Genomic DNA, 8,322 nt, shown 5'->3' on the forward strand with positions numbered 1-8,322 from the left:
TCTGGATGTGGAGGTGCTTGTGGCAGCTGTGGTGACCCATGAAGGAGGCTATACCTGCCTCTAACTCAGCTGGTACAGGTGGGGGCACTAGGGAAGTGGGTGGAGAAAAGTGAGACAGAAGGAAGAGGTGGAGCAGGGAGCAGCAGCTGAGAGGGGAAAGAAGGGGCCTCAGGGCTTAGACTCTGCTGTGGTCACCACAGGAGGTGGAAACTGCAGGTGCTGGATTTGTAGAATGTTCACCACATCTTCTGGACGATGTGGTCTGCAGCCGTGGTCTATGCCCACTAACCAGAGGCCATGAAGAAAAATCGAACATTGAAACATGGTCCAGCAATGGCAGCTAAGCCACCCTTCAAGGTAGTCATAGATTTGTGCCTCAGAGAAAGGCCCCTGGAAGAATTCCAGGTCCACTTGTTCCTGCGGGTCACACAGAGAAGGGACATGGTACACCTGTGTTGCAAGAGGCTGAAGATCTTTGGGAAACCCACCCGCCACATCAGGAAGGTCCTGAGACTGCTGCAGCTGGACTCTCTCCAGAAGGTGGAAGTGCACTGCAGCTGGGCACCCTCCACCTTGGCTGCTTGTGCTCCTTTCTTGGGCCAGATGAGGAACCTGAGGAAGCTGCTTGTCTCCCAGGTCCACGTGCCTGCCCACACCTCCCCAGAGGAGCAGGAGTGGCTGCTTTCCCAGTTCACCTCGCAGTTCCTCAGGATGGACTGACTGCAGATGTTCTGTGTGGATGCTGTCCTCCTCCTCAAGGGCCACCTGGAGCAGGTGCTGAGGTGAGTAAGGGGGGTGAGCATCCTCTGCAGACCAGTTACCGGAAATCTGAAAGGGCACCTACTTTGTGCCAGCCACTGACACTCTCATGGTGAACAACACACTGGAAGGTAAATAACTCATCATCTGTTCCTATTGTATCCTGAAGCTCCATCTCCTAACCTGTGTTAGAGCAAAGGGCTAAAGCAAGGTTTATGGTCTAGAAAGCGTAACTCTGCTGGGAAGCCAGCTGGCAGGGACAGGAGCTAGTGAGGGTGGATGAGGTTCCTTCCCTGGGAGGCCTGTCCAGCGAAGGCGGTGGGAGACGGGGTAGAGGAGAGGGCGCTGCAGGAGGGAAGCCCCCACAACTGCACCTTGCAACAGGGAAGCTCTGTGCTCTCCAGTAGGAAGAAGAGGAGCTGCTTCTAATGCCCCCCTGGGGAAGGCTGCTCTGAACCTCAGGTGGTGATTCTGGAGTTGAGGGTGAGGAGGAGGAATGGAGGATACAGGGAGTGAGCCTCGCAGGTGGACAACCCTGGTGGGTTTCCTTCATCTTGCCTGGGTTTGTCCTTCGTACATGACTCCCCCTGACCTCCTGTGCACAGAGCTGTGCCCTTCTGCTTGGCAGTGAGGGGAGGAGTCTTAGAGACGATGGAACCCCCTGGTCACTCAAGTGGTGGTGAAAGGCTCACCCTGAAATGGGTGATGTGTACTAGCAGATTCTACAACCCACAGTGTCCTGGGGGTCCATCATCAGAAGGTCAGGGCGACCTTGGGTTTGGGATTAGACAGTTCTCACCTACTATTTCCCACTATATCCTTGTGGTGCCTTCATTCTCCAGAAGTAACTCTTTGCTTTCTCTCCAGGAGTCAGACCCCCTTGAAAACACTCTCGCTGAGAGGTTGTCCGCTCAAGGAGAAGGATTTACAGCATCTGTCCATGTGTCCGAGCACTGATCAACTGAAGTGTCTGGATCTCAGCTCTTTTTGCATGAAAGGTATGAGTCCTGAGCCCCTCCAGGTCCTGCTGGAGAAGGTGGCACACACCCTTGAGACCCTGGTCTTAGAGTTTTGTGAGATAACAGAGTCCCAGCTAAATGCCATCTCACCAGCCCTGGGTCACTGTTTCCAGCTCAAAACCTTTAGTTTCTGTGGGAACCAAATCCCCCTGACTGCTCTTAAGAACCTGCTGGGCCACACCACTAGCCTGCCACTGGAACAAGTGAAGTACCCTGCTCCTCTGGAGATCTTTGACGAAATCCTCGGGGATATTTGGACTGAGATCAACCCCATGAAATGTGACCAGGTTCGGAAGGAGCTGATGCAGCTGGTGAAGGACATCAGGCCTGTCCACGACATCCAGATTTATTCTTACGATTCTGTTCTTCACCTCAAACATACAGATTTTTTGCCTGAAACCCAGTGGCAATTCAGTAGGCAGGGGATTGTTCACATTCACATCAGATTATCTTTCTTGGGCTGGGGGTGAGGCTCAGGTAGACTAGGGCCTTCAGGTATGAGGCCGTGAGTTTGATCTCCAGAACCTTAAGAAATGCTTCTGAAAAATTTCTAATGGGGTTCATGTGTGCATATGGCCTCAAGTTTGAGTCCCATCTTGACAATTCAGGAAGACCATCTCAAAATAAGGGCTGAGGATGTAGCTCTGGTCAAATACCCAGGCTTCAATCCCCAGTGCCCTTGAAAAATAAGTTAGGTTGGCCTTCAGGAAGATAGGTATAAGGACCTTCATTTTACTATGTTACTTGGTTTTGGGCTCTATTATTCCATAATAAAAATGTACTAAATTTTCACTGCTATGTCAGGGACACCTGGCTCAGCATATCTGTCCTGTTATTTGTAGATAAACAACTAGGAGTGTTCTGTGGGTCTTTCCAAGGACAAAGGTGATGTCCCTTCCTTGGACAGGCTTTGCTCTGAGGTAGAGGCTGGTTTTTCACCTTGAGTGAGTATTCCTTGCTTTACCCCAAAGGCATTTTCCTTGAGATTGCACCATTCTCCCTAGAATTTGTATCTACTTTACCAAATAAACCTCTCTCTGCGGCTTAGGGGAAAAAAACAGTGCCAGAGCCAAGTGTGGTGGCAGATACCTATAACACTGGCCACATCGGAGGCTGAGGAAGGAGGACTGCAAATTCAAGGCTGACCTCACCATGTTCAGCTTCTATGGTGCCTCCCCAGGTCAGTCCTGGAGAACCACCTGCTGCACTGTGCCAGGGGGAGCCAGTTAAGCCTAGAGCGTGTGCCCCGCCCCTTTGGAGACCAATCAGTGTCCTTCTCTCCACGTTGGTGGTTTGGCCCGCTTCATGCTAAGCTGATGGGGATACTGAGGGACATTAGGACTCCCCTGAACATCTGGATCTGTGCCCTCTCCTGAGCTTACTGGGCAGATAGGCACCCTTTAACCTGGTGCAACTGGGCGTTTCATGGCCCAGGTCCCTGTCAGGAAGCAGCTGTGCCACTACTGTGTGCCTTCCCAGTCAGATGCATAGGAAAAGCTTTCCTCTGGGAACATAGAGATGAAACGTAGCATGTGGCTGCAAATGCAGAGGACACAGAACCCTGGCTTCAGGGTAGCTGGGAAAAGACTGAGGTGAAGGATTCCCTGCTTCCTGGGGTGGGAATAGAACTTGGCCTTCCTGCCCGCTAGGTAAACACACTACCCCTGAGCTGCATTCTCAGCTTCAGAAAGTTAGCCAGGCCCTCAGCAACTTAGTGAGAACCTGTCTGAAAATGAAAAAAAAAAATTGACGGCTAGCGATGTGGCTCAGTGGTAGAGCACCCCTGGGTTTCATCCCTAGTACCAAAATTTGTTTAAAAGTAAAAATTAAAGGGCTGGGTATATAGATCAGTAGTAGAGAGCCTCTGGGTTCATTCCCCTGGACCACAAAAATGAATGAAAGATGAATAAATGGACTGGCATGGTGACACATGACTGTAATCCCGGCAGCTCAGGAAGCTGAGGCAGGAGGAGTCAAAGTTCAGGTCCAGCCTCAGCAACTCAGTGAGGCCCTAAGCAATTTAGCAAGACTTTGTCTCAAAATACAAAATACAGAGGTCTAGGGATGTGGCTCAGTGATTAACCTTCCTTGGGTTCAGTCCCCAGTACCAAAAAGGAATTTAAAAATAAAGTTTTAAGGAAAATTAGCGTTCAGCATCCAGAAGAGTGTGGATTTGGGGAGCCCTGTTTACCTGCAGTGATCTCAAGATAAAGTTTTCCAAGTAGTAGATTTCACACGCCACCTGCTGGTAGCTCAGAAGTCGTGGCATGAGTTTTTATAAGCATAACTACCATTGACTATTTTTGAGTGGTATATTTCAAAACCCAGTACTGTAAAATGATGATTGAGTATAAATATTTGTGCTGTGATTTTTTATATAATGTGCATATTAATTGATTTCAAAACTGTAAGGAAAGTTTAGTACTGGGTTAGGTATTTGTTATTGTAACCAAAATGCCTGACATAAACAACTTAAAACAGTGAGCTGGGCAGGGTAGCTCATGCCTGTAATCCCAGTGGTTCAGGAGGCTAAGACAGGAGGATCCCTACTTCAAAGCCAGCCTCAGTATAAGTAAGGCACTAAGCAACTCAGTGAGACCCTGTCTCTAAAATACAAAATAGGGCTGTGGATGTGACTCAGTGGCTCAGTGCCCCTGAGTTGAATCTCTGGATCTCCACCACAAAAAACAACAACAACAACAAAATTGAAATGGGCATGAAAGTGCCCATCTGTGAACCCAGAAGGTTGAGGCAGGAGGATCACAAGTTCCAAGTCAGCTTGAAACCTTAGAGAAATCCTGTCTCAAAATTTAAAAAATAAAATTAAAATGGACTGTGGAGTAGCTCAAGGGTAGAGGAACCCCTGGGTTCAATCTTCAGTCCCAGGAAAAAAAAACAAGGCAGAAGATTTCTCTTGGCTCCCAGCTGGAGAGCCTCAGCCAGGGTTAGCCAGCTCCACTGTTCTGGCCCCTGAGTGAGGCAGAACAACATGGCCCAAGGGCCTGGTGGAGCAGAGCTGCTCAGCTCCTGGAAACCAGAAAGCAGAGGAAGCAAGAAAGAGGTCAGCAACAAGACACAACCCCCCAGGGGCCAGCCGCCCAGTGACCTACCTGCTCCAGGCACACCCCCCCCCCTTACAGTTATAGCTCAGTAACCCACTCCAATTGTTAGCTCCTCCAGTAGATTAAACACTGAGGGGTTACAGCCTCACTGCCTAAGCCCCACCTCTGACCTTGCTGCACTGGGGATCACTTTTTTTTTTTTTTTCAAAACGTGAGCTTTTAGGGGAAGATTTCTAGATCCAAACCATAAGAAGTACTTTCAAAAACTACAATAGGATTTTTTTTTCATTTTTTTAACAGAGAGAGGGAGAGAGAGAGAGAATTTTTTAATATTTATTTTTCAGTTTTCCGCGGACACAACATCTTTGTTGGTATGTGGTGCTGAGGATTGAACCTGGGCTGCACCCATGCCAGGCGAGCGCACTACTGCTTGAGCCACATCCCCAGCCCCTACAATAGGGTATTTAAAATAAATGTCTATTTTGATTTGCTCTCTCAAAGCAAACAAGACTTAAAAAATTAATTTTAGACTTTAATGAGTGAGATTTGTTTCTTTAAATAAGCATTCAGTATAGTTAAATGTTAGTTGGGCGTGGTGGCTCATGCCTGTCATCCCAGCAACTCCGGAGTCTGAGGCAGGAGGATTGCAAGTTCAAAGTCAACCTCCCCAATATGGCAAGGCCCTGAACAACTTAGTGAGAATCTGTCTTAAGTTTAAAACAAACAACAAAAACAGGGCAAGATGGTGGGCTGGGGATGTGGTTCAAAGGTAAAATGGCCCCAGTTTCAATTCTCAAAAGGAGGGAACTGGGGATGTGGCTCAGATTAAAGTGCCCCAGGGTTCAATTCCTATTACCAGAAGAAAAGAAAGAAGAGGAAGAGGAAGGAGGAAGGGGAAGTAGAGGAAGGAGGAGGAGGAGAAGGAAGCCAGATTTTAAGGACAGATAATTAGTGTAGTTAGGTAAATTGGGTCAAATATCAAGTTCCATAAAGAAAATGGAGACCATAGTGGGAATGGAAGAAGAGGGTGTCCCATCTGAGTTTGGGAAACCTGAACAAGACTTCGGTTATTGAATGTTAATGTCTCCAAGGCCTGGGATGCATCCCAGAGAACTGTTCAGCAAGTAGCTCCCAGCAAAGAGGGAGGCACTAATCAAACCACCCCAGGCCCTTCCTGCCCAGATCACTCCTCCCCTTGCTCCTCCCTGGCCCATTCTTCCACCTATTTCCCACCTTTTGGCCTTCCCTCCTGCATCCCCCACCACTGCAGGATGGAGGGAAACAAAGGACAGGGGTGTGGGAGGACTAAAAGAAGATCTTAGCTATAAAAAAGGGGAGACCCCCCTTCCACGGATTCCACCTTTTGGGTCCCAGAGGGGGGAGATGTTGAGAACCACAGCCCAAGGGGCCCCAGCAAACTTCGAGCTGCCAGCAAACTTCCAGCTGCCGGCTGATGATTGGCTCACAGCGGCCCCAGCAACATCTAGCTGATTGGCTCCTCTGTGGTGATGCTCATTGAGCTGTTTCCTTGCCCTTTCAGACCATGGAGCTGCTCATTGAAGGACTTTTTTGGCTCCACTCACATGACCCAGCCAATCGGCCTCAAGAGCAGGAGGATTGTGGGAGGTGGTGAGGCTTGTGTGGGTGAGAGGCTTGTGGGAAGCCGGTGGTGGCAGTTGGGCTCTGAGGGTTTTTCCTGAGGAGCTATTTTGTTTGGCGTGTGTGGTTCTAAAAATAAAGTTCGTTTCTTTTGACAAGTGGCTCCTGAATTGTGCCCAGCCAGACTGTGGCAACCCTTCTTTCTCTGGGGGGAAGTTATTTCTGCTGTCCTTCAATAAAGCCTTCTGTTAAACCACGATGCAAAGAAGACCCCTACTCCAATTTTAAATCAAATTAAAGCAAGCTTGTATTCTGGCCCGCCTGGACTCTCTCCTGAAACCCATAGGTTAGAGGACAGTCCCCCAACTCTCTAGGAGCAAGGTTTTATAGCACAAAAAGTTGCAAAATGGGGGGGTCTTCAAACTTACACATTTAAAGATTTTGACAAGCATAATACAAAGGTAGGTAGTAGGTTAATGATCTACATGGCTCAACATTTCAAGTTAGGGAGTAAATTCAGATCCCAATGCCAGAATTTATGAGGCCCCGCTAAGTTTTCAGAGAGGGTTGTTATCTGGTCAGGAAAAGCCAGGCATGGGTGAGTTCCAGGCATGGGCAGGCATCCCAAGTAAGTTTAGAAATCTCCGTAATTTATAGTAAAACAGAAATGACCTTTTCATGTCTTTGTGACAAGATGGCTCCCAATCTTAAAATGGAATTAGGCTGGGCTCATCACCTTCTTCTGCACCCCTCCCCTTGGCTCAAAGTGCCTCTCTGGAGTTATACTTCAGCATTCGGGGAAGCAAGGACTCCCTGGTAAACAGAAGGAGAAACCAACATTAGACCTGGAAGCCTACCCTTATGTTTTTTTAACATAGACTGGATTTTGTTTGTTTGTTTGTTTTGTTTTAGAGTAGTTTTAAAACCACAGCAAAACTGAGCAGAAGCTCCACACTTCCCAAGGCCCTCTGCCTACCCAGCCTCCCCCAGGACCAGCATCTCACACCAGAGTGGTACAAATACTACAATTCATGCCTCTGAGAAACTGATGTGACTCCATTTTTGAAAACAGGTTCTACCTCAAGTCCTGTCCAGAGGGAGGGGGCATGACCCTTGTCCTTGGAAAAACCCACTGAGCACTCCTAGGCACATCCCACCCTGCTAAGTTGTTTATCTACAAATAACAGGAGAGATCTGCTACACCAGGTGTCCCTGACTCAGTCAGGCTAGGTGGGGATCCATAGGAACCCCCTAGCAATCACCAATCAGCGTGAGACAGGGAAAATACCTGGAATGCCAGATGACCCCCCAGTAGTCTTGGTGGTTGATAACATGTTGTTTAGCACATACACCCCTCATGGATTAAACCAATCAGTTCAAAAGAATCCCCCTCTTGAATTAACAATCACCCCTACCCAACTTGTTCCCACCAGTGATTGTGCTAATCAATGTTAAGAATTGTTTGATTCTCCTGTGGTGTGTGATGATTTGCTGTGTGATAATGTGACACATAGAGTATCCCCCAAAACCTATAAAATCTCACTGAACAATGGACCAGGACTCACTCCCTGGGACCACTGCATCAGAAACGGTTGTGAGTCCAGGCTCGAGCTTGCAATAAAGACTCTTGTGTGATTGCATCAGATTCAGATCCTGGAGGTCTATTGGGGTCTACAAATCTGGCATTATACCTCTACTGTGACACATCAGTGTTATGCAAAGTCCTGAGTTGACTCAGGTTCTAGAGTCTAGACTTCTGGGGTTAGAAATGCCCAACGACATGGTATCCACCATTATAGTGTCACGCAGAATAATTCACAGCTTACAGCCCCTGGGTGCTCCAGCTGCTCAGCCCTCTCTCCCACTCAAACCTGGCAACCACT

Source organism: Spermophilus citellus (assembly GCF_964194105.1).
Source record: "Spermophilus citellus genome assembly, chromosome: 9".
Lineage (NCBI taxonomy): Eukaryota > Metazoa > Chordata > Mammalia > Rodentia > Sciuridae > Spermophilus > Spermophilus citellus.